The sequence below is a fragment of the Zalophus californianus genome, chromosome 2 (genome assembly GCF_009762305.2).
Source record: "Zalophus californianus isolate mZalCal1 chromosome 2, mZalCal1.pri.v2, whole genome shotgun sequence".
In the NCBI taxonomy this organism is placed as follows: domain Eukaryota; kingdom Metazoa; phylum Chordata; class Mammalia; order Carnivora; family Otariidae; genus Zalophus; species Zalophus californianus.
The window spans coordinates 122,387,658-122,413,192 of record NC_045596.1 but is presented as its reverse complement, the minus strand read 5'-3'; the positions used below and the strand labels follow the sequence as shown (position 1 = coordinate 122,413,192).

The window sequence follows — 25,535 nt, the reverse complement described above, 5'->3', positions numbered from 1 at the left end:
TTGGATCAACATCTTTATTTGGGGCATGCATGAAAAATATATCCTTTATGTATTATTATTATATTTCTTTTTTTAAGTATCTAAAAGCTAGAAATCACCAATGATAGACACTTTCACTACCTTTCACCATTATATTTCTTGTAGTTCTGCCTTAGTAAAATCCCATAATTCATTTTTTTAATCCTCAAAATCAGAAAAATATTCTAAAGGTGCTTTAAATGCTTGAGTATTTGACTTTATCAGATACAGTAATTTTTATTGTGTGTAAGTTGATGTCATCTAAAAAGAAAGTCAAGGGCGCCTGGGTGCCTCAGTTGGTTAAGCGACTACCTTCGGCTCAGGTCATGATCCCGGAGTCCCGGGATCGAGTCCCACATCAGGCTCCCTGCTCAGCAAGGAGCCTGCTTCTCCCTCTGACCCAACTCCCTCTCATGTACTCTCTCTCATTCTCGCTCTCTCAAATAAATAAATAAATCTTTAAAAAAAAATAAAAAGAAAGTCAAAAACATTTGTAATCACCAGAGCAAAACATTCATATTATATCTTGTGTACCTTAGAATTTCAACCATTAATACTGATAGTAAGAATTTGATTCAAAACTCTGGTGTTATAGGCCAATATGTAGTTTTAAAAAAAGAAAGATTTGAAGAGGAGAGAAATGCTTGAAAGCAACCGTCTTGTTGCTGAAAGTTAGGCATAGTTAATAGGTTAATTTCTGTTTATTGAATAAGAGAGCCCAATGCTGATTGATATAGTAATTTCAGTGTTTGCTATGGCAAATATTTAGCTCATTATCAGTTTTAATAGCATTTTGCAGAACAAGCCTTTTCTTGACATCTAGAAAATACTATTAAATTTCCCTGCATAGATACATTGTTATGACATGCAATAACTACTTGAATATAAAGGGGATTAATAATTTAAAAGGTGTTAACAAATTAGGGCCATCATTAAAAATAGACTTTGAACCATTTTGTAGCAAAATCAGATTGAGGTAATGCTCTGCTCTTATGATAAAGAATTACTGCATTAATTCTGCAAAGTGAACTTATTGCTCCTATTCGTCTCCAAAACCCTGGAGCATTAAAAGACAGGAAGAATGAAATGATCACTGCATTTTTTTCAGGCACAACAGCTCTAATATTTCCATCACAGTTTCACAGCTCAGCCAGCCTAGTTGTGTTAATAGGGGGAAAAAAACCTTCAAAATGTCATCCTTTTCTTTAATTTTGCTTTTAGCCTGTCCTATAAAATCGGGCCAGATTTTCTTGGACGGTTTATAATAATAAATAGAAAATTGTATTTAACTTAGGCAGCATCAGTATTGACTACATGGCTTAATACCGTTTTGCATCTGACTTTTTACAATTTAATCCATGAGCATGTTGAAGATCTTCTTTCCACATCATTTACCCTACTGATGGCTGGAGTTGACCCAGCTGATGGGGATGGCTAAGTGGTGTCCCCTTCCTTCCTCACTACTCCATGGACATCCCTCCTAAAACTAAGGACTTTTGGATGCAGAGGAGAGTCCCACTGAAGTTGTTTTGTCAAGAGAAATTGATAGCTACACTCTGCTATTTGAATCTTCAAATTTAATGCTCGATTTTCTGTGCTTTTTCTTCGTTTCTCTTAAAAATAGGATATATGATAACACATTTGGAAAGAACTGTTGTACTTGCTGATAACCAAATTCTCCGTGCAAACTATTAATATAAACTGAAAAGAAAATGAAAATTGGCGTAGAAATTGCAACTACAATGCATATGTTCATAGAGTCACGGATTATTAAAGCTGAAGTAGAGCTCCAAGCTCATTTTTTCCAACCCTTGGATTTTGAAGTTGAGGAAACTGAGGCCCAGGCAGGCTTAACACACGTGGCTGAGTGACTGTTAGAAACTCTGCATTGTTATTTTTTCAATATCAGCCATCCCTGAGTCTGAAATTCCCATATTTCTCAATACTACTTGAGTACTTCATTGATTACAGCTGTAAAGTGTAACAAATTCTCGATTTAGGGCCAGCTGACCTAGAACTTGAATCCCAAATTATTCACATATTTGAGAAAAATCACTTGACCTCTCGTTAGTGTTGGTTTCCTCATCCACGAAATGTAGATACTAATGCCCTCCTTCAGAGGTGCCCTGTGAATTAACTGGATTATATATATGTAAGCACTGTATACTATAAATCTTTATACAAATAATAAGTCATTATCATTAAGAAGGAATGTCTGCTCCCACTAAATTAAGGCATTTTGTTATCTGGGAGGGGAATTATTAGTTAGCTAACACATTAACAAGGCCTTGAGGCAATGGGATAAAACAATACGTTTTCATTTGGGGGAGAAAAAAGGTAGAGAAAGATCTAAGGCATTGGCAATTAGAGCCGAACAGTGAGGCACCAAGGGCAGTGGTTAAAAATAGCAGAAAAATAGTGGAGGAGATGGGGAGCTCCATTTTACAAGTGAGAAAATGGAGGTTTGGAGAGGTTAAGTAATTTGACCCCAGTGACCCAGCCAGAGGGTGAAATTAGTAGGACTAAAACCAGGGCTCTCTGATTCTGGAGACCAGATATGATTAACTACCAGGAGAATGATTTACAGTATCATAAATAGGATGAAATTTTGCACTAAGATCGTCAGAGAACATTCTTTTCTCATGTCAGAAGCTGAAGGTGAAACATATTATGAAGGAAATCTAAGGATGCAGTGAAGATCTGTGATGCCAACTTGCTAAAGCAATGTTGGACAAATGTTTTATTTACAGCATAATCCCAGGAATGATTCTAAAGGAACTCTGATTGGAATTTGTCAACGATCTTTCTAACCTTTGACAATTCATTTAAGAACTGAACAACTTTTTTTTTTTTTAAGATTTTATTTATTTGACAGAGAGAGACAGCGAGAGAGGGAACACAAGCAGGGAGAGTGGGAGAGGGAGAAGCAGGCCTCCCGCGGAGCAGGGAGCCCGATGCGGGGCTCGATCCCAGGACCCTGGGATCATGACCTGAGCCGAAGGCAGACGCTGAACGACTGAGCCACCCAGCCGCCCCAAGAACTGAACAAATTTTAAATGTCTAGTTCCAATAATACCAACTTACCCACCAAGGCTTCTTATCAATTCTCAATCCTTCTAACAGTCTCTTCTGATCTAACTAGAGGCTGTTTCCTTCTTGGATTATAAATTGATTGTGAAGAAAAATTATTTGACAATTCATTAAACCTTGTGATTTCATCCTCTGCCAAAGATCCCATAAAACCTAATGCTGAAGTATATTTATACATAATGTCATTTAACCCAGTTTTGAAAATCATTGCAATGGAATTTAGCAATAATGAGACTAATGGCTTTATCACAAACCCACTTTTAAAAAATATACTAATTCAATTTTCTTGTTAATTTTCTTTTTACCAGACAGGCAGTCCATGTGCAATAAATATATTATTAAAACATTGTATTTATTTAGAAATATGTAGCCCTACCTATCCCACCCAAACAACGAAGCTTCTCAGCCACCACCAATGCCAAAATAATGTGAAAAGAATTGTTATCTTTATATTCGAGAATCCTTAGTGGTGTAGAAGTAGAGAAAGAGAAGCCGCCATGAAAATACCAGCCAAAGAAGGAATTTGTTCTGTGGTAGATACCAACCCAAAGTTGAGGCTCACACATAATGAGCTCCTCATCAAAAGCAGCTTTCCTCTGGTGCCTGGGTGGCTCAGTCAGTTAAGCATCTGACTCCTGGTTTTGGCTCAGGTCATGGTCTCAGGGTTGAGAGATGGAGCCCCATGTTGGGCTCAGCTCTGGGCATAGAACCTGCTTAAGATTCCCTCCCTCTGTCCCTCCCCGGCTCCCCTGCCACCCCCATGTGCCCGTTCCCTCTTAAAAAAAAAAAAAAAAAAGGCGTCTTTCCTCACATGTCAGAATGATTTGCTTATATATGTTTTGCTTCTCTGTTTGAGGTTCAGTAAGTAGGCATTTAAGTTAACAAACATTTGTTTTTAAATGCAAACGTGTAAGAAGGTTATGGCCATTCACACATTAGAATTGATTGGCTTACGCTGGTTGCTTGCTTCCTAACGTGTAGCTGAGCCTAGCTGAGCTAAGACACTGTGAGTCTGAGTAAATAATTTTTTGACTCAAGATCTCACTGCTTTCCAGATTTATTCTATTTCTGAAACCCCCAATTTGCCCTTAGTGTTCTGCTCTCCTTGAGAATTCAGCTATCTGACCCGCATATGTGTTTATGGCAGAGGCTATATATTCTGAGCAACGGTCCCCTCTAGAGAGTTAAAGCTTTAAAAACATTTCAGTCAGTGTTATTGACAGTTGATTTATATCCTTTGAATTTGCACTCCTGACCAAGATTCTTTTTTTTTCCCTCAGCCATAGACTATCAGTATCATTTAAAATGGTAAATCTGGGCAGATGCCAAGGTCTGCCTATCTTTTGAAGGCTGCCTGTCTAATCAATTCACTTGGTTTGGGGTCACATTACAAACCAAATCAGTTGTGTTAGTGCGCTGAAGTAGGAACAGTGATACCTCGTTATCACGGAAGGATCACGTACTTATATGCAGAAATGCTTCCGGAAGAAATTATACATAATGCTCTCATTTTTGTAGCTAAGATAAAAATTAAAGGAGTTTTAGTTCCAAATTTAGCCCATTCTTTGATTTAAAGATTAAAACCTGGAAAGCTGAATGCATTTTACCTAAATATTAACTTGTGATTTTTGGTTTCTTTTAAAGAAACAATGGGACATTTAAATTATAATTTAACTTTATAAAGAATTACTTTCTATGAAAATCTTATCTCTTTCATGTGACTTTGACTTAATACATTTCTCTTTTTTATTTTGATGATACAATGTTCTAAATTTTAAAAATAGCAGACAATTATACTTTAATTATTTTTAAATAATCCCTAAAATTCTTCCAAACCTTCAATTGCATTTTTTAATCTATAGAATGATGAACTAGTACATGAAAGTCTAACTTGTAACATTAATGAAGTATTTTTGGGGTTGGTTTTTTTTTTTTTTTGGTAACACATATAAAAATACATACATAAAGCTTATGGCCAAACTTAAAGTCAATAAGCCTATGCATGAGAAGTGAAATAGTCTAATCTGTAAATAGGAAACTGATGATCTTCATGGAGAAAAAAATGAGAAAAAAGAAAAGAAAAAAACCTCTTTATAGTTGCTGTCACTTTTAGCAGACAGTAAGAAAAAACACACATGTTAGTGGTACCTCAGGACATGATCATCCTTTTGAACTGAATTTATGCAGTACATTTCTGTTCCTCAGCACTATGTCTCCAAGCATCGCTTTACTCAACATTGTTAAGAGCCTCAGTCTGGAGGTGATCCTTTTATTATATTTTGATCATCTGTAGATAAAATGTCAAGCACAAGTGGTATAATAGAAGCAAATGATATCTATGTTTGAACATGATAAAAAAAAAAAAAGAAAAGTCCCTCACCTAAATTAGCCTAGGTATATGTACTCCTCTAAGCTGATTCTATTTTAAAGTGTTTTCTTTCTTTTTAAAATTAAGTATTCTTATTAAAATACTTATAAACCAATTAACCAGGGAACTGCCTGCTAGTAATGCCTTAAGGAATATTTCTCATTGGGGTGACTGAGGCTTGGAGTTGTGATAGGCAATGGTACTATCAGTTCCCCAGCCCCCCAGCAAGAGGGATGAAGGCTGCATCTCTCTCTCGAGTAGCCCCTTGAGGTTAGCTTAGAGCAGTGCTTCTGCTTTGGAAGAAGCTGTCAGCCCTCTGGGCTACAGGAATATGCTGTTTTTAATAAGACCTTGCACAAGACAGTAGCTATGATTTGGAGTCTATTTTCTCCCCTCTACCACTCTTGAAATGGAACGGATCACAAGTTGATTGAATACTTAATGCCAAGCTAGTTCTGAGCATTAGAAATCACTTATAGATCTATATGTTAAACTTTCAAAAAAATGGTTTGAATAACATGCTTTTTGGGTATATCCTCCACTCTGTGCTCTGGAAACATCTCTTGCCATGAGAAAAGACTGGGAATATGCGAATTAAGTTCAGGTAGGTGTCGTCACCGTCTTCCCCTCTGGCTGAGCAATAACCAACCCTGTTATTTAGTGTGGTCTTTTCTCTAGAACTAGTTTAGAACTTGCATGGAGTCAGCTTATAAATATTAATGTGCAATCTCTGAAAAGGAATACGGTGCAGATTGAAAAAAAAAGAGGCTTTTTGGTTAAGTCTAAGTGCAGCAAGTTTGAAGATCACAGTCTATGACTTTGACTTTCAGAACTCACTATAGGTGGTGACTAAGATGAAGAAACTGGTAGGACGTCGCTATGCTCTCTGCTGTCAATCAGTTAACCACTGAAAGATTTTACCTTTTTCAAAAAAATGTGTCACTGAACGAAATTTATCTGAAAGTTCTGAGACAAGCACAGATGCTCCCTGTGTTACCTTACGAGCACTAACTTCAATTCAGTTGCTCATCACCTGTAACAAACGCTTTTTGGTCCTACAATACTTATACCAACAGTAATTTGAATATGGACAAATGTTGTGTTTTGCCATGCCCTACACTGCATTCCAGTTAAAGCAGGGATACCTGAATTCTGTAACCACCAAGCACTGAGCCAGACTTGGAATTGGAAATGCCAACAGCAAAAATGCCTCGTACTTAGTAAAGTCAGAAATAGAAGAACCGAGTATCCAGTGGAGGAGATTGGAAAAATTTTTCATCCATATCTCCACGAAGAAATTAAGAAGTAAGCTTCTCACTTAAAGCAGTCATAATTCGGAAGGGAACGAGAACATCAGCAGAACACAGGCAACAGAGAAGAGAGCTAAATGAGTTCAGCATGATGAAAGAGGCTTGCAGGTCCTACGAAACTGAGTTACACAATTGAAATAAAGAGAGATGAGGAGTTCTGGTCACCGAAAGTCCCAACTCTAAGTAACTGAAGAGGTCACTCACTGCTATGGAAACTTCATCCCTAGGGAACTCACTGAGAGCCCCAAAAATAACTTTAGCTAAACATTTGCACCTCAAAATTGAAATAGCAAAGCTTTGTGTGGTTGTCAAATGTGATAATTGATGTAGAATCCAGGTGTATATTGTTGGTATATTTTTTAATGGAAGTACAGTTGACACACAATGTTAATTAGTTTCAGGTGTGCAACATAGTGACTTGACAAGTCTATAAGTTCTGCTGTGCTCACCACAAGTGTAGCTACCATCTGTTTCTCTTTAAAAAAAGTTTTTTTAATTTATTATAGTATGGTAAGAACACTTAACATGAGATCTACTCTCTTAATTTTGTACATGTACAGTACCACATTGTGTATATATATATATATATTTTTTCCGTGTTGGGAAAGTGTCTTAGAAGTCAGAAAAAGTGGCAAATCATATTTCAGTTACACTCCTTATTATTAGACAAGCCAGCCAAACTATGCCTGGGCCACTAAGAACTCAATTTCATCTCCTTTTTAGCCCTGAATTCTTTGATGACTACTTTTCAGGAATTAAATTTTGGGGTGGTTGCCGGAGGGGAGGGTTGGGAGGATGGGCAAAAATAGATGAAGGGAATTTAAGAGGTATAAACTTGCAGTTATAAAGTAAATAAGTCACAGGGATGAAAAGTCCAGCATAGGGAAGGTCGTCAGTAATATTGTAGTAACTTTGTATGGTGACAGAAAGTGACTAGACTTATCGTGGTGAGCATTTCATAATGTATATAAATGTTGAATCATTATGTTGTACATCTGAAACTAATATAATATTGTATGTCAGCTGAACTTCAATTTAAAAAAGTTAAACTTTTTAACTATAATAACAAGCATGTGTGGAAAATACTTGTTTCCTTAAAAGATCTGTGGAAGTTAGTAAGTAGAAACTGAAAATACGTATACATTAAGCACTGTATGCGTTTTATCATTACTTGAATTACTTTTGCGGGGGGAGGGAGCAGAGCAGGGGGTAAGAATGAGAGGGTTGCCTAGGTTAGATCAACTATTCCTAAATCCAAAAGTCTCAAAGCAGTAATTATGTATTCATTACTGGGCACATTTTCTGAAATCAAAATTGAACATAGTTCATAGAATTAATGTTTCAGTGAACCTTAATTGTATATTTAACAGTTGCCTACTATACACATAATCTGAGACGGAGCTTGGTTGATTTTAACGGCAGTGGGATCACAGTAGAGAGATGGCCAGCTTTTGTTGTCTACAGACTACATTGCCTTAAGAGACGTTGAGACCAGCAGAGGAAAAAAAAAAAGAAATTACACTGATCCAGTAGATATACTGCTGAGAGCTTCCTATTATATTCTCACCTCAGACATTGTACCACCATTAAATTCATACATTCAGGCCCTGGGAATCAAGCCAGCCTGACACATAAGTTTGGCTAAAATGAATCTAGTGTATTAGTTTTTGTGAAAATGATTAAGCTCTATGGATTCGAAATCAGTTCTATTTTTCAAGCAGTCAAAGGCAAATAAACCTTAATGTAAGAGACCAAATGAGAAGAAGCCTGGCAGAGATAAAATTGAATCGCAAAGGAAGGAGAGCTTCCATAAGGCATGATTTGAGCCAGAAAACAACACAAGATCATTGATTTGGCAGTTGTTTTTTTTTCGTTTCGTTTTGTTTTTTTTTTAATCTGCTAACAGGCAACATTTTTTAAGCCTTTTAAGGTGACTGTACATCACAAAGGCATAATTTTAATCAGAATTCTTACAACGTTTCCCAAATTCCTAAAGGCAATCAGCTCCATTCAAATTAGTAACGCAGATAAATCACCATTAATTAGCTAATATAAGCCAGCAGGTGGTTTTGAGCCCAGAGACGTTCCCTGGTTATTTAAATTATGTATATTACACCACACTAAAGAAACAGTAAGTAAAAGAGAGCACAGAGACAAGTCTATGAAAAAAAATCTGTTTAGGGATAATACTCAACTAAAATCTCCTGCAACTTCCACATCTTACCCAGAGGAATACAAGGCAGCTTTGACCCCCTGACTCAAAAAATATCATTCACCAACATCCAGCTCTTATTTCAACATTGACTATGCATGCAATGTACAAAGTGTGCATTGGAAGCTTACTTGAATATATTTGTTCTAGAAAGATTACCAATTACCAAAGAATAAGGGAGGAAGAATTGTTTTTCATGCATAATTTGTGACACAAGAGAATCTTCTCCATAATCTTTAGGCCCTTGTGTTCTTTAATTGACCTACTCTAATTTGTGTAATTGAGGGTTATTTCCTAGACTATAAAAAGAGATAAAGGCACCTCATAGCCGCCAACCATCTAAGATTGTATTTGCAATTAAATGGTGTAGGAGATGGTTAGTTTTGTATTGAAAATGGACTTGTCCATATGGAGGCAATTTTTCTTAATCCTGTTAGAGGGCTATCCCTTTAGTCTCAATAATGTCTCCCTCAATAAGCAATGAAACAGGCGCCTGGGCGGAGCAAGATGGCGGAGGAGTAGGAGACCTAGATTTCGTCTGGTCTCAGGAATTCAGCTGAATAGGGATCAAACCATTCTGAACACCTACGAACTCAACAGGAGATCGAACAGGAGAGTAGCAACAACTCTCTGAACAGAGAAGCGACCACTTACTGGAAGGTAGGGCTTGCGGAGAAGTGAATCCGAGGCGATATTCGGGAGGATAGACGGCGGGGGAGGGGCCTCCGCCGGCCGCTTCTGGCAAGTGCTAGAGCCGCGGAGCACAAAATCGGACCTTTTAGAAGTCGGCTCCGCTGAGGGACGTCGCTGCAGTGGCTAAACGGGGGGTGGAACCCTCGCGGGACAGTGTGGACTCAGGACCCTTGGGGTCACAGAGATACCGGGGTGCCTGAGTGCAGCAGAGCTCCCAGGTATCAGAGCAGGGAAACCGGCTGCAGATACGGAGCAGAGTCGCGGGTTCTCAGCTCGGGGTTGCCATAAACTGTGATCTGCGGCCCAGTCGGGGCACGGCTCCCCCAGCAGGGACCCAACAAGCAGCAGATCCGGGGAGACTCCCCTTCCTTCCCGGGGAGGAGCGGTGCGGGAACGCACTGCAGGGATCTGCTGGGTTTGGAGACTCCGCGCGGGGTCGGGTGCCAGAGAGAGCAACGCTCGGTCACAGGCCGGGTGAGCACGGAGTGCGGCCAGAGACCGGGGACACGGAAGTGACTGCTTTTCTCTGGGGGCACACTGAGGAGCGGGGCCCCGAGTTCTCAGCTCCTTCAAGTGGAGATTGGGAGGCCACCATTTCTGCCCTGGGCCTCCAAAGCTGTACCGAGAGCTTGCAGGGAACAAAAGCTCCTGAGAGCAAACCGGAGCAGCTTCCTTAGCCCGGACCGACAAGGGCGGGGCAATTCCGCCTCCGGCAAAGACATTTGGGAACCACGGCAACAGGCCCCTCCCCCCAGAAGATCAGCACAAACAGCCAGCAAGCCAAGACCAAGTTGATCGATCAAGGAGAATAGGAGAACTCCAGCGCTAGGGGAATACTGCACATAGATTCATGGCTTTTTTTTTTTTTTTTTTTTTACCATGATTCATTATTTCATCAAAGTTAATTTTTGTTGACTGTTTTTTTTTATTTTTCTTTTTCCCTTTTTCAACCAACATCTTATAAATCCCTTTTTTAAAAAAAAAAAAAAAACATTTTTTATTTTTCATTTTTAGAGTCATATTTTATCCCTTCATAGTAGTTACCCTTATTTTTGGCATATATATATAAGTTGTTCTCTCTTTAAAATTTTGAGGTACAGTTTCTTCTAACAGATCAAAATATACCCTAAATCACTAGTGTATGGCTTTGTTCTAGTCTCCTGCCTGATCACATTCTCTCCCTTTTTCCTTTTTTTTTTTTTTTCTTATATCTTCTTTCTTTTTTCAAACAACTTATCTTACCAAGTCCTTTTATAAAATCTTTTATAATTTTCATCTTTACAGTCATCTTCCATCCCTTTATTGTATCAACCCTTATTTTGTACATATATGTCTTTCTTCCTTTAAAATTTTAGGAGGCACTTTTTTCTAACAGACCAAAATACGCCCAAAATCTAGTGTGTGGCACTGATCTATGCACTAGCCTGATCATATTTGATCATATTCTGCCTTTTTTGTATTGTTTTGTTTTAGTTTTTATCTTTTTTTTTTTTTTCTTTTTCTCTTTCTTTTTTCTTTCTTTCCCTTTCTTTTCCCCTGGTGTCAAGTCTTTTCTGATTTGTATACAGTATATTTGCTGGGGACGTTGTTAACCTGTTAGCATTTTGTTCTCACATTCATCTATTCTCCTCTGGACAAAATGACAAGATGAAAGAAATCACCTCAGCAAAAAGAACAAGAGGTAGTACCGTCAGCCAGGGACCTACTCAACACCGATATTAGTACGATGTCGGACCTAGAGTTCAGAATCATGATTTTAAAGATACTAGCTGGGCTTGAAAAAAGCGTGGAAGTTATTAGAGAAACCCTTTCTGGAGAAATAAAAGAACTAAAATCTAACCAAATCGAAATCAAAAAGGCTATTGATGAGGTGCAATCAAAAATGGGGGCACTAAATGCTAGGATAAATGAGGCAGAAGAGAGAATCAGCGATATAGAAGACCAAATGATGGAAAATAAAGAGGCTGAGAAAAAGAGAGAGAAACAACTACAGGATCACGAGGGCAGAATTCGAGAGATAAGTGATATGATAAGACGAAACAACATTAGAATAATTGGGATCCCAGAAGAAGAAGAGAGAGAGAGAGGGGCAGAAGGTATATTGGAGCAAATTATAGCAGAGAACTTCCCTAATGTGAGGAAGGAAACAGGCATTAAAATCCAGGAGGCACAAAGAACCCCTCTCAAAATCAATAATAATAGGTCAACACCCCGACATCTAATAGTAAAACTTACGAGTCTCAGAGACAAAGAGAAGATCCTGAAAGCAGCTCGGGAGAAGAGATATGTAACCTACAATGGTAGAAACATTAGATTGGCAACAGACCTATCCACAGAGACCTGGCAGGCCAGAAAGGACTGGCAAGATATCTTCAGAGCACTAAACGAGAAAAATATGCAGCCAAGAATACTATATCCAGCTAGGCTATCATTGAAAATAGAAGGAGAGATAAAAAGCTTCCAGAACAAACAAAAACTAAAGGAATTTGCAAACACGAAACCAGCCCTCCAAGAAATATTGAGAGGGGTCCTCTAAGCAAAGAAAGAACCTAAAAGCAGCAAAGAGCAGAAACGAACACAGACAACAGACAGTTAACAGTCACCTTACAGGTAATACAATGACACTAAATTCATACCTTTCAATAGTTACCCTGAATGTAAATGGGCTAAATGCCCCAATCAAAAGACACAGGCTATCAGATTGGATTAAAAAACAAGACCCATCAATATGCTGTCTGCAAGAGACTCATTTTAGACCCAAAGACACCCCCAGATTGAAAGTGAGGGGGTGGAAAACCATTTACCATGCTAATGGACACCAAAAGAAAGCTGGGGTGGCAATCCTTATATCAGACAAACTAGATTTTAAAACAAAGACTGTAATAAGAGATGAGGAAGGACACTATATCCTACTTAAAGGGTCTATCCAACAAGAAGATCTAACAATTGTAAATATCTATGCCCCGAACATGGGAGCAGCCAATTATATAAGGCAATTAATAACAAAAGCAAAGAAACACATTGATAACAATACAATAATAGTGGGGGACTTTAACACCCCCCTGACTGAAATGGACAGATCATCTAAGCAAAAGATCAACAAGGAAATAAAGACTTTAAATGACACACTGGACCAAATGGACTTCACAGACATATTCAGAACATTCCATCCCAAAGCAAAGGAATACACATTCTTCTCTAGTGCCCATGGAACATTCTCCAGAATTGATCACATCCTAGGTCACAAATCAGGTCTCAATCGGTACCAAAAGATTGGGATCATTCCCTGCATATTTTCAGACCACAATGCTTTGAAACTAGAACTCAACCACAAGAGGAAAGTCGGAAAGAACTCAAATACATGGAGGCTAAAGAGCATCCTACTAAAGAATGAATGGGTCAACCAAGAAATCAAAGAAGAATTAAAAAAATTCCTGGAAACCAATGAAAATGAAAACACAACTGTTCAAAATCTTTGGGATACAGCAAAGGCAGTCCTGAGAGGAAAGTATATAGCAATACAAGCCTTTCTCAAGAAACAAGAGAGGTCTCAAATACACAACCTAACCCTACACCTAAAGGAGCTGGAGAAAGAACAGCAAATAAAGCCTAAACCCAGCAGGAGAAGAGAAATCATAAAGATCAGAGCAGAAATCAATGAACTAGAAACCAAAAGAACAGTAGAACAGATCAACGAAACTAGGAGCTGGTTCTTTGAAAGAATTAACAAGATTGATAAACCCCTAGCCAGACTGATCAAAAAGAAAAGAGAAATGACCCAAATCAACAAAATCATGAATGAAAGAGGAGAGATCACAACCAACACCAAAGAAATACAAACAATTATAAGAACATATTATGAGCAACTCTATGCCAACAAATTAGATAACCTGGAAGAAATGGGTGCATTCCTAGAGACGTATCAACTACCAAAATTGAACCAGGAAGAAATAGAAAACCTGAACAGACCTATAACCACTAAGGAAATTGAAACAGTCATCAAAAATCTCCCAAGAAACAAAAGCCCAGGGCCAGATGGCTTCCCAGGGGAATTCTATCAGACATTTCAAGAAGAATTAATACCTATTCTCCTGAAACTGTTCCAAAAAATAGAAATGGAAGGGAAACTTCCAAACTCATTTTATGAGGCCAGCATTACCTTGATCCCAAAACCAGACAAAGACCCCATCAAAAAAGAGAATTACAGACCAATATCCTTGATGAACATGGATGCAAAAATTCTCACCAAAATACTAGCCAATAGGATCCAACAGTACATTAAAAGGATTATTCACCAGGACCAAGTGGGATTTATTCCTGGGCTGCAAGGCTGGTTCAACATCCGCAAATCAATCAATGTGATACAATACATTAACAAAAGAAAGAGCAAGAATCATATGATCCTCTCAATAGATGCAGAAAAAGCATTTGACAAAGTACAACATCCTTTCTTGATCAAAACTCTTCAGAGTATAGGGATAGAGGGTACATACCTCAATATCATAAAAGCCATCTATGAAAAACCTACAGCGAATATCATTCTCAATGGGGAAAGGCTGAGAGCTTTTCCCCTAAGGTCAGGAACGCGGCAGGGATGTCCACTATCACCACTGCTATTCAACATAGTATTAGAAGTCCTAGCCACAGCAATCAGACAACAAAAAGAAATCAAAGGCATCCAAATCGGCAAAGAGGAAGTCAAACTCTCACTCTTTGCAGATGATATGATACTGTATGTGGAAAACCCAAAAGACTCCACCCCAAAACTGCTAGAACTCATACAGGAATTCAGTAAAGTAGCAGGATATAAAATCAATGCACAGAAATCAGTGGCATTCCTATACACCAACAACAAGACAGAAGAGAGACAAATCAAGGAGTCGATCCCATTTACAATTGCACCCAAAACCATTAGATACCTAGGAATAAATCTAACCAAAGAGGCAAAGGATCTGTACTCAGAAAACTATAAAATACTCATGAAAGAAATCGAAGAAGACACAAAGAAATGGAAAAACGTTCCATGCTCATGGATTGGGAGAATCAACATTGTGAAGATGTCAATGCTACCTAGAGCAATCTACACATTCAATGCAATCCCCATCAAAATACCATCCACTTTTTTCAAAGAAATGGAACAAATAATCCTAAAATTTGTATGGAACCAGAAGAGACCCAGAATAGCCAGAGGAATACTGAAAAAGAAAAGCAAAGCTGGCGGCATCACAATTCCGGACTTCCAGCTCTATTACAAAGCTGTCATCATCAAGACAGTATGGTACTGGCACAAAAACAGACACATAGATCAATGGAACAGAATCGAGAGCCCAGAAATGGACCCTCAACTCTATGGTCAACTTATCTTTGACAAAGCAGGAAAGAATGTCCAATGGCAAAAAAACAGTCTCTTCAACAAATGGTGTTGGGAAAATTGGACAGCCACATGCAGAAGAATGAAACTGGACCATTTCCTTACACCACACACAAAAATAGACTCCAAATGGTTGAAAGACCTAAACGTGAGACAGGAGTCCATCAAAATCCTAAAAGAGAACACAGGTAGCAACCTTTTCAACCTTAGCCGCAGCAACTTCTTCCTAGAAACATCGCCAAAGGCACGGGAAGCCAGGGCAAAAATGAACTATTGGGATTTCATCAAGATAAAAAGCTTTTGCACAGCAAAAGAAACAGTCCACAAAACCAAAAGACAACCAACAGAATGGGAGAAAATATTTGCAAATGACATATCAGATAAAGGGCTAGTATCCAAAATCTATAAAGAACTTATCAAACTCAACACCCAAAGAACAAATAATCCAATCAAGAAATGGGCAGAAGACATGAACAGACATTTCTCCAAAGAAGACATCCAAATGGCCAACAGGCACATGAAAAAGTGCTCAACATCGCTCGGCATCAGGGAAATCCAAATCAAAACCTCAATGAGATACCACCTCACACCCGTTAGAATGGCTAAAATTAACAAGTCAGGGAACGACAGATGTTGGCGGGGATGTGGAGAAAGGGGAACCCTCCTACACTGTTGGTGGGAATGCAAGCTGGTGCAACCCCTCTGGAAAACAGTATGGAGGTTCCTCAAACAGTTGAAATTAGAGCTACCGTTCGATCCAGCAATTGCACTACTGGGTATTTACCACAAAGACACAAATGTAGGGACCCGAAGGGGTACGTGTACCCTAATGTTTATAGCGGCAATGTCCACCATAGCCAAACTGTGGAAAGAGCCAAGATGCCCATCGACAGATGAATGGATAAAGAAGATGTGGTATATATACACAATGGAATATTATGCAGCCATCAAAAGGAATGAGATCTTGCCATTTGCAACGACATGGATGGAACTGGAGGGTGTTATGCTGAGTGAAATAAGTCAATCAGAGAAAGACATGTATCACATGACCTCACTGATATGAGGAATTCTTAATCTCAGGAAAGAAACTGAGTGTTACTGGAGTGGTTGGGGGGTGGGAGGGATGGGGTGGCTGGGTGATAGATATTGGGGAGGGTATGTGCTACGGTGAGCGCTGTGAATTGTGCAAGACTGTTGAATCACAGTTCTGTACTTCTGAAACAAATAACGCAACATATTTTAAGAAAAAAGAAAAAGAAGAAGATAACAGGAGAGGAAGAAAAGGGGAGTATGTCAGAGGGGGAGACGAACCATGAGAGATGATGGACTCTGAAAAACAAACTGAGGGTTCTAGAGGGGAGGGGGGTAGGGGGATGGGTTAGCCTGGTGATGGGTATTGAGGAGGGCACGTTCTGCATGGAGCACTGGGTGTTATGAACAAACAATGAATCATGGAACACTGCACCAAAAACTAATGATGTAATATATGGTGATTAACATAACAATAAAAAAATTAAAAAAAAAAAAAGAAAAAAAGAAACAGGCGCCTGGGTGGCTCAGTCGGTTAAGCATCTGCCTTTGGCTCAGGTCATGATCCCGGGGTCTTGGGATCTAGGCCCGCATTGGGCTCCTTGCTCAGCAGGGAGCCTGCTTCTCCCTCTCCTTCTGCCTGCCGCTCCCCGTGCTTGTGCTCTCTCTCTCTCTGTGTCAAATAAATAAACTCTTTAAAAAAAAAACAAAAACAAAAACGAAACTTTTTGATAGTCGAACCACAGAATACTTTGTGGACAAAATTATGTTAGACCAGATAACTAATTTTATTGTTTTGCTCATGCTATCCATATTGTGCATCATTTTAATCTTTATAGCTGTAATGTCACTTAATAGGATTTCTGAAACATGAGCATAATAAAATAAGTAGACATCCGAACCTCACTAAAGGCTTTACTAAAGAAAACCTCAGGGTCCGATTCTGTTTAATATGAGATGTGAATTTCAATAAACTATATATACTATGTTGAATCAGGAGATACACGTTCATTTTAAGAAGACCAAAAGTGTTTTTGAATTGAAGCTTCCAGAGAGAAATGAACTCCTAGCATAGACTAGACTTGGTTCTGGGTCATTCTTTGTGCTACCTTTGGACCTGTGATGCAGAATCTTACATTTATATCTCAATCATGCCTGGAAGGGGGCAGAAGCCTGAGCAACCAACAGAACTGTAGAAGTGAGGAACCGTTCCTCCTAGCGTTTCTCTTTCATCTCAGTAGAGAAGCAGGGGGAGACAGCAACTACTGCTCCTATCCCCGACAATACCCCCAAATTACCTGGAAGTAGTGTTTTTTGTTTAAACCAAAATTATTTGGGGCGCCTGGGTGGCTCAGTTGGTTAAGCGACTGCCTTCGGCTCAGGTCATGATCCTGGAGTCCCGGGATCGAGTCCCACATCGGGCTCCCTGCTCAGCAGAGAGTCTGCTTCTCCTTCTCACCCTCCTCCCTCTCATGCTCTCTGTCTCTCATTCTCTCTCTCAAATAAATAAATAAAATCTTTAAAAAATAAAAAAAAATAAAAAAAAAAATAAACCAAAATTATTTGTAAACTGTTATTTCAGTATGCTCACATATTTGCAGCAGGATCAAACGAAAGGGAAAAATCACAACTACTTTAATTTCTCAGGGTAAGAACAAACCACATAATTGCTTCACAAATACAAATACCTAACATCACAACACTAGGCCAACTGGAAAATTGGCACCAAGTATATTTGGAATTTGTGACAGTTTTAACGTCTCTAATTCTTAATAGGTGTATCCCTTTTTGAGCATACTAATCAGTCCTGTGCGGTGTTGTGGCCCTGGATGGTTCAGAGATGCAAACACTGACTTGTTGCTCGCTTCATGTAACCATGCCCTTTGATATCTTTTTTTTTAAGTTTGTAATAATGCTGTGACTACTGCTGTTCACAAATATTTTATTTATAAAATCTATCCTCCCCTAGGGCTGGCACAGAGGATCTACAAGCTGAAGGCTAGTCTGTAAACTCCACTCACTCTAGGAGACTGAGCTTTCTTTAACATCAGTCGCTGAGCAGGGAGTTTAGACAGAGAAAACTAGCGGTGCTTCCCAACTGCAATATAGAAAGCAAAAGCATCTCTTTGCAGATAGGTTTTCCTGTTGTGGCATTATTTAGACCAAAAGGGAAGTACATTGTGGGGTAACTGTGCCTTTTCTTGCGGTGGGAGTGCTAGAGGCCAGTACTAAAGGCAAAAGGAAAAAAAAATGTTTTTAAAAGGCTTTTACTGGCTTTATATTAACTTCTGAATAAGAAACCTTATACAATATATTTCAAAACATTGACGAGGGTTTATGTAGACTGCACTAGGGATAGTGACTCTGCTGCTCCATCATGCTTCTGCAAACAGTAGGCCAGCATGAGTCAAGGCAAGGTGGGCCGAAGGACACCACATTCTGTATCAGAAGACCTGGGACCTCAAAAGAAACAAAGATTGTTCCTATCAGCTGTAGTCTAAGTAGCCTTTCATCCATGAAATATTAAGCATGACTGGAGTTAACAGCTAACCTCTAGTCTATAGTTAGGACTTTCACTAAACTTTATTTAAAAGCCAAAACAGGAAAGAAAAGTCGTTCTTCATCCCCTGCCTCACTAATGCCCAGCAAGGCTTTACTTGCTGCACCCGACAGAGAGCACTGCCATGGCTCCCTCAACACCCCACATTACGTGCCAGGCCCAGGTCCATGACAGGGGTACTCAAATACTTTATTTATAAAAACCATGACTGCCAGTGTCATTTTTCCTTCCTACGTCCACGAGACTTTTCTTGCCAACAAGTTTCTCTACTTTCTCCCGCGTGGCTCAGAGTGCCCTAGGCGCTTTTTTCTCTAGACTCTTGCCCCACTCCTGCTTACACAAAAGTCAAAGCAACTTCTTCCACTGTCTTCCTCAGACCCTTTGTCCAATATCCTCAACTGTGAATATGGCATATGCTTAATCAGGTTGGTGACAGTCCAATACCCACACCAAGTATCAGGATGTCAATGTTCAGCATGGTTTGCTCTCTGAATCTTGGTCAAGTCGGCTGTTGATAATGAATAACAGGGATTCCCTCTCCACTTTCCTCTTAATTTTTCAGATTTTCACTCCTAAAATACTGTAGGGTGGGGCACCACTCCCTCTCTCCATCTCTAATTCAACTCACACATCCCTACATGTAGCCATCTAGCCCACTAGAGATTCGTTCATCAAACTTGAGTATAATCTGTAAGCCAAACATTTCTTAGGCCCTGGAATTATAAGATGAATCAAATACAATCCCTGCCGTGAAAGACAAGTAAGCAGGTGACAACGTACGTTGATAGTTAATGAAAGAGGCTCACACAACACGTGTCAGGGCACAGAGAGGCTGCCACCCATCCTGCCCATCAGAGATACTTACTGTACTCCATACTGTCCTCATGGAGAAATTCAGTAACTGTGCCATGCCCTTTGTGGGACAAATCGTATATGAGAAGACAGCTGGAGAAACTTGTAGGCATTTACTACATAAATCTCTTTTCATCCTGGAAATCCATATTTAAGGAATCTCTAGGTTCTATCTCTGCTGTTCAACCATTCAGGCTTCAACTCTCTCTGCCTTTCCTTTTCTTCTCTGTCTCTGTCTCTCTCTCTTTCTCTCTCTCTCTCTCTCTCTCTCTCTCACACACACACACACACACACACACACACACACACACACACATGCACACTCCAAACACACATCTCTGCTTGGAAAACATCTAATGAATACCTTTTTCATTCAGAGTAAGAATACATAACAACCAGATATTTGGGATATTATCTGTACAGAGAGGTATCTTAGAGGATATCAATACTCATTGCTTTCCCTCCCCACCCCCAAAGCCATTCTGGCAATACTCTTTCTTATTGATAAATAAGCCACACTTATCAATAAGCCACTCTTCCTTATTGATAAATCAAGCCTGGGTAACTTCAGTTTGTGGGCATTTGTTCCTCATAGTGAATGAATGCCCCAAATGTCCCTATTACAAGGCTCTGTCCATTCCTTTGATTAACTGCTCCATCTGAGGGAAGCTCTCACAAGCCCAATTTGTAGTTATTTCCCTTCAGTCAATCCCAGATGTAAAGGATCCACATTCTGCTGATGGAGCAATTTAGTAACTGTGGGGTCTGTCCCCCTTTATAGGACAATGTAGATGAAATGCTCTGTCAGTTTACACTGCTATACAAATTTTGATTTTTCAAAAGCTAAAGAAGCAAAATGCCCAGCAGAAGGAAATCAAAGCCATCTGTAATAATCCTGAAACTAGGTGTTTTCCCCCCTGAACGGATACTTGGAAACCGATGTGCTAAAAGCATAGGAGTAAGATTAGACTAAATATTTCTTTGGGCACCATTAAACTGGAGGATGTCTTGTGTTCCATGCTCTGTTGTCTTTAAGATATAAAAAGAAAAGAAAATATAAAAAGATATAAAAGAAAGTGCAGCCTGGCAATGCTGCTTGTTCAGTTTTGAACTCTATAAAGCATCCACCTCTAATTCAACCTGACACCGCTAATTTTGGCATTAGAGTTTGAAATGAAAATCAATATCTGTTTTGAGCTTGAACACGGAGTGACTGTACCTTGGGTAGAGCATGGCCAGGTCCTTATTTTCAGTGATCTGTGAGTGAGGTAATAGAAATTTTCTGATGTAGAGCATTTAAAACACTTATTCAGATGAAATCTCTTTGTTTTCTTAAAGTTAATTGTGAACTACATTCTCCCATCCTCCTAAGGCTTATTAGAAGATGCTCTTCAAGATTTTTTGTATGTTTGCTTTTTTAAAAACCCATGTTTCCGAGAATATTTCCCACATGAGATTTAGAGACTTCGCCTGGCCTTTCCTGCTAAGACAAAAGGCCTTTGACTAATGTAGGTGGAGAGTAAAAGGCTCAGGGCTAAGGACTGATTTCTCTTGTGATGTCAGCCTGAGAAGTTGGCTAATGCTCTTGCTGAAACAAAGTCCTAGCTGAGGAATTTATTTTGCGTTGTGTTTGTATTATCTTTGTTTGTTTTATATTTTCATTAAAATCTCTTCTTTCAGAAAATGGTATCATTAAAGCATCTTGTATGTATGTAGCCTAGTCTAATCTAGACTTTTACTTTAATCTGGCACACAGATAAACTGTTTTGATTTATTTTTTATTTAAATTCAATTAGCCAACATATAGTACATCATTAGTTTCAGATGCAGTGTTCAATAATTTATCAGTTGCATATAACACCCAGTGTTCATCACATCATGTGTTCTCCTTAATGCCCGTCACCCTGGGAAAATTGGACAGCCACATATAGAAGAGTGAAACTGAACCATTTTCTTACACCATAAACTGTTTTATTTTAAAAGAGGAAGATCAGGGAGGAAAGGAAAAGAAAAGAAAAAGAGGGAGGGAGGGAGGAAGGAAGGTTAGTTCAAACTGGTGTGTGTAAACAAAATTGTTTTTCAGTGTTTCAAAGTATTTTTTTATTTATAATTATTAGGTATATTTGCTTAACAAACTGATCTATATACCATTCCGACTGTAAAGGAGGTATCTCTTTGAAAATAGGATCCTCATGTGCCACCTCTAAAAGTTCTTCAGTGGCCCCCAACAGTACACTTTCTCTTGCTATTCTAGAAGTGCCACAAATTCTTGTACTTGGGCTATAGCAGAGTCTAGTGTCACAAAATACATACTTGGTTATAACTTAGAAGTCAAACCTTGACCACCCAAGAGCAACATGTCCAGTTATACCCTTAAGCAAAAGGGCCACCCCAGAACCCCCTTGGGGTTTCCCAAATCCAGAAAGGCCAGGTAGATGGATGAAAAAGCCCTGATTTCTTGGCATTTTCCAAAACAAATATGAGGCACCATGTTTTTTCACTAGTAAAATAGGAATAACTATTCAGTACAGGCTGGATGCTCAGATACCCCAAGCGGAGTCTGGACAAGACAGAGGTGGGTAAAGAAGACTCTGTAGAGTAGGGATTCACTCAGCAAATGGAATGGTGATGAAAAGTGCCACTTCTGGAATCAGATAACCTAGGTTCAAATCATGGCCTCATCATTTACCAGTTGTGTCACTTAGGCTCTTTGGCCCTCTGCATATTATTCCAGTAAATTAAATGTGGCAATGCATATGAACCCACTAGTTTTCCGGAATGCTGATACCATTGTTAGAGGTCCCTGGGCCTCCTACCACAATCCGGTAAAATCTAAAATCAAGATATGCGGTGCCATGAACAACGAAGGAGAGTCACCCCATTTAGAGAAGTCTTCACAGAGTTGAAGTTTTGAGTTGTGTTGAATGTCGATTAGGAATTCATCCAATAGCTGGAAGGAAAGGATGACCCAGGAAGGGTCAAGTCTTGTGAGAAACCATGTCATGTTTAAGGTATTGTGGTTTGAAGAGGTCTCTAGAACATTTTAGGGATAGCTGCAACTTATTGGGAATGTACACATGGGATGCTGGTGGCAGTAGAGAGGATGGACTGGAGACTAAGAGAGACCAGAAGCAAGGAGCCCAGTTCAGAGGCTATTGTGATCAGAGGGCATGGATAAAAAGGGATAAATAAAGTAACCAGAAAACTCTTCAATTCTTTTTTTTTTTTCAGAGCTTTTATATTTGAGTTTATTCTTCATTTAAAACACTACTATAGTTGAATATTAAAACAAAAACAATAGCAAGTAGTGAGCTATGATTATAGTCCTTCACTCATTCACTACTGCATATAAAATGCCAGCAGTGTTTTTCACTGGCCCCATTAAGAGGTCTGACACTGAACACCACCCCTGGGATGATGTTCATCATCCTCATAGGCTTCCCCATTGTAATGGCGCCGTCTTTCCTGATTTGGATCAAAGTCCACCAGTTCTACCTGGTCCATTTCATCAGTCTCTTCTACTTCCTTCCTCTCAGGTAGGAGTTTTTCCAGCAAAGAAAGTTTATCAGGAGAGAGAAAGCCATTCTCAGGAAAGTTTACCTTAAATTCAATGATAAGGCGACCCTTCTCATATGGTCTACGATAAATTGGCATGCCTTCATTTAGCACACACTTGATATCTCCATGCTTGACAATTTGACCTGGGTGAGAGGTGATGACGATGGTTCAGTTGTCAAGAGTAGATATTGGCTTTTGAAAGCCACACAGTGCTTCAACCAGCTGTATGTCCATACACATGAAGAGGTCTTCTCCTCGCCAAGTAAAAACAGCGTGGTCCTTCTGATCTAAAACAATGATAATATCTCCTGGTTCCAGTCCTGGTTCTTGGTCTCCTTCACCATGGAATGTTATCTTCTGGCCGTCCTTCATGCCTTTGTCAATATGAACTTCTAGAATCTTCTTCTTTCGAACTATCTTCCTCCCATTGCAGCTTTTACATCTGTCTTTGGGACTGATCCGTTCCCCATGGCCCTGGCACTCCATGCACACAGACTGAATTTGCTGAACCATTCCAGGTCCTATCTGATGAATCCTTATTTGCTTTCCAGTACCTCGGCAATTGGGACAACATTCGACTGCTCCTTTCTTACCACCTCGGCCTTCACATTTATCGCAAATCACATTCTTTTGCAGAGCTAGTTTTCGTGTTGCACCATTATATAAATCTTCTAAGGTTACTGAGAGCTGATGTACAACATTTTTACCTCTCCTTTCTCTCTGCATCCTTCCTCCTCCTCCAAAAAACATATCAAAGATGTCCATGGGGGAGCCAAAACCACCACCAGCTCCACCTTCTTTAATTGCCTGTTCTCCTCCTTTGTCATATAATTCCCTTTTCTTTGCATCAGAGAGTACTTCCTAAGCTTGAGAAATCTGTTTAAACTTCTCTCCTTCATTTGGATTCTTATCAGGGTGGTACTTCAAGGCCAGTTTCCTGTAGGCCTTTTTCAATTCCTCTTGGGTGGCATTGGGTTTGACCCCCAAAACATCATAGTAAGTGGTTTCTTTCACCATTTTCTACAGCCGGTGAGAGGGCCGAGGCCGGTGTGGGGGAGCGGGAAGGGGCGCGTTGCTGGGCGCAGCTCGGGCAGCCGCCACTGCTCCGCGTCTCACCGAGCGTTCTGGAAAGTTCCCAAACTCTTCAATTCTTATTTCAATATTAAAAAAATGAACTTCTGTGTAGTCCTGAAAAAGTTTCACACCCTCTATCTAAAATAATGTTATGTGTCATGTGTTTGTGCTAACATGGCCTCTTTATCAATATGTCAAACCACAGGTTCTTTCACTTGAGGGCAGGTAAGGCTCATGGCACTGAGTGGCTTTTCTGTGCCAGAAGGATCAATTTATACTTAAAATCTGGGATCATTAAGACATAGGATGATTTAATATATCGTTTAAATTTTCTCTAATGAATTTTAAGCCTAGTTCTTTGAACACTATTATCAGTAAACAGGAAGACTTGGTGTCTATATAATATTTATTCATTCAAATATAGTCTTTCATTAAATTTATGTTTCTGCTAGCTCTGAGCTTGGACAATGGTAGGCAAAACAGACCCAACATAATTAAAGATTCTTATTCAGCTCACTCTCAGGCTTCTGTATCCTATGGTAATAAACCAATTCCTTTAGCTCCTTCAAACATCCTTGTTGTTACTCTTGAGCTACAATGAAAGCATGGCTGCTATACACAAGGACATGTTTCCTCCAGGCCACCATCATTTTCCCTATTGGGTTCATTTAGGATAAGCTAGATTGTAGCAACAAAAAGATGCAAACATGCAGTGGACCCACACAACAGAAATTTAGCCTCTGTTTATTTAACAGGACAAAGAGGTTCCAGGTCAGCATGTGGAGACTCTGCTCTTCATGACCATTCAAAAACACCAAATCCGGGGCGCCTGGGTGGCTCAGATGGTTAAGCGTCTGCCTTCGGCTCAGGTCATGATCCCAGGGTCCTGGGATCGAGTCCCGCATCGGGCTCTCTGCTCCTTGGGAGCCTGCTTCTCCCTCTGCTTCTCTCTCTCTCTCTGTCTCTCATGAATAAATAAATAAAATCTTTAAAAAAAAAAAAAACACCAAATCCTTCCATTTTGCAGCTCCATCATCCCCTAGAACCCATCATTGTTTGTACCCAACCAGTTGAGATGGAAAGCTCTTGAGAGGCTTTGTATGGGACCAGGTCTAGAAGAGGCACACTTCACTTCTTTTCATATTCTTTTGGATGTAACCTAGTCCCAGCTATACCTAACTGCAAAGGAATGTTGAGAGATGTAGTCTAGCAGTGTGCCCAAATGGGGAGAGACAAATTTAGTGACTAGCTAGCAGTTTCCAACACCACTACCTATGACTACCACCTGTACAACAGGAAAAGAGTACAAAGGTACAATGTATTTATTAGTCAAAAGTGGGAATTTTATGGAAAAATATGAATACAAACTGCTCTTCATTCTAATACTGGAAACAGCCTAC

At 39.5% G+C, this 25,535-nt stretch overlaps 1 protein-coding gene and 1 pseudogene across 3 annotated transcripts in view; one reads left to right on the top strand and one right to left on the bottom strand.

The window, feature by feature from the left end:
• TTC29 (tetratricopeptide repeat domain 29) overlaps nucleotides 1–25,535 on the top strand; it is a 253,933-nt gene that overhangs the window by 192,930 nt on the left and 35,468 nt on the right. The window lies entirely within an intron of this gene.
• LOC113924108 lies at nucleotides 22,737–24,169 on the bottom strand (annotated as a pseudogene). The gene has a single exon (XR_003520534.2). The product of XR_003520534.2 is annotated as a dnaJ homolog subfamily A member 1-like (transcript).